The sequence below is a fragment of the Octopus bimaculoides genome, unplaced genomic scaffold (genome assembly GCF_001194135.2).
Source record: "Octopus bimaculoides isolate UCB-OBI-ISO-001 unplaced genomic scaffold, ASM119413v2 Scaffold_194815, whole genome shotgun sequence".
NCBI lineage: Eukaryota > Metazoa > Mollusca > Cephalopoda > Octopoda > Octopodidae > Octopus > Octopus bimaculoides.
In genome coordinates, this window is record NW_026326423.1 from 1,410 (window position 1) to 2,910 (window position 1,501).

Here is a 1,501-nt window from a genome sequence, read left to right on the forward strand (position 1 = left end):
AAATCTTCCACCAAACCTTAGTCACAATTTATGTTCCTAACACTAGCTTAATGATAACTAAGTTATTTTACTAAATTCTTTGTTATATTTCAAATTAATTGAAAGAAACACAGAGCATCTCAACAGAAATATGGTAACAGAAGGGTTAAAATATATAATAGAGTAACAATTCTTAACCCTTTTGATACCAACCCAGCTGAAACAGCCTCTGACTCTGTAGTACAAATGTCTTGTTTTCAGAAGTTTTGAATTAAAATCTTCTACCAAACCTTAGTCACAATTTATGTTCCTAACACTAGCTTAATGATAACTAAGTTATTTTACTAAATTCTTTGGTATATTTAAAATTAATTGAAAGAAACACAGAACATCTCAAAATAAATACAGTAATGAAAGGGTTAAAGAGGTGCTGATCTCCAATTGTGGAGGGAACCTGTGGAAGAAGTAGACCTAGGAAGACATGGGATGAAGTGGTGAGAAAGGATCTTCAAATGCTGGGCCTCACTGAAGAAATAAAAAGGGACTGGGGAATTGTGGTGATTTGCTGTACTTGAGAAGACCTGTAAACCTAAGTAAAACTGCGGTCCTCCACACGTACAGGGTTGTTCTTTACAGGTGCTGGTGCCATGTGAAATGTTCTCGTGTCAGTGCTGCGTAAACGCATGTAAAAACCACCCCCAGGACACTCTGTTAAGTGGTTGGCATTAGGAAGGGCATCCAGCTGTAGAAACCATGCCTCAGCAGACAGCTGGAGTTTGGACAGCTCCTTACCTGACCAACTCCTGTCAAACCATCCAACCCATGCCAGCATGGAAAATGGACATTGATGATGATGATGATGATGATGATGATGATGATGATGATAGTGATGATATATATACATATATATTTATATTACTCTACCTTTGGTATTTGAGTACTCTTTTTTCCACCTTGTTTCACATTTATGTGCTTTCTCTGGTATATCTATCTATCTATCTATCTATCTATCTATCTATATATATATATATATATATATAGAGAGAGAGAGAGAGAGAGATGTTTCTTTATTAACCACACAGGGCTGAACACAGAGAGGACAAGTTACAAGGTAGAGCTTTTCTTTTTGGGGAGGAGAAGGAAGGGAAAAAAAAGGGGGTGGGTAGATTTTCAATCAAAAGGGATCGTAAAAAAAAAAGAATAAATGGGAATCATGTATCCCAAAGATAGAGAGATAGATAGATAGGTATGTATGTATGTATATGAATGAAACGGAGCCCATCATTTGTCAGGTTGCAAATAGGGCAATAAAGAAGATGTACTGAAGAAGTTAGTTACAACTAAAATAGGATGGGAGCTGTGACACAAAAATCTACCTGAAATAAATACCCTGCGAAATAATGCTGTACCTAAAATATCTACATCACCTATTTTATTCTTAGTCATCCATCAACTAAAGAGTACTTTCAGTCATCTGTGCACCACCACCCTCACCACCACCACCACCACCACCACCCTCACC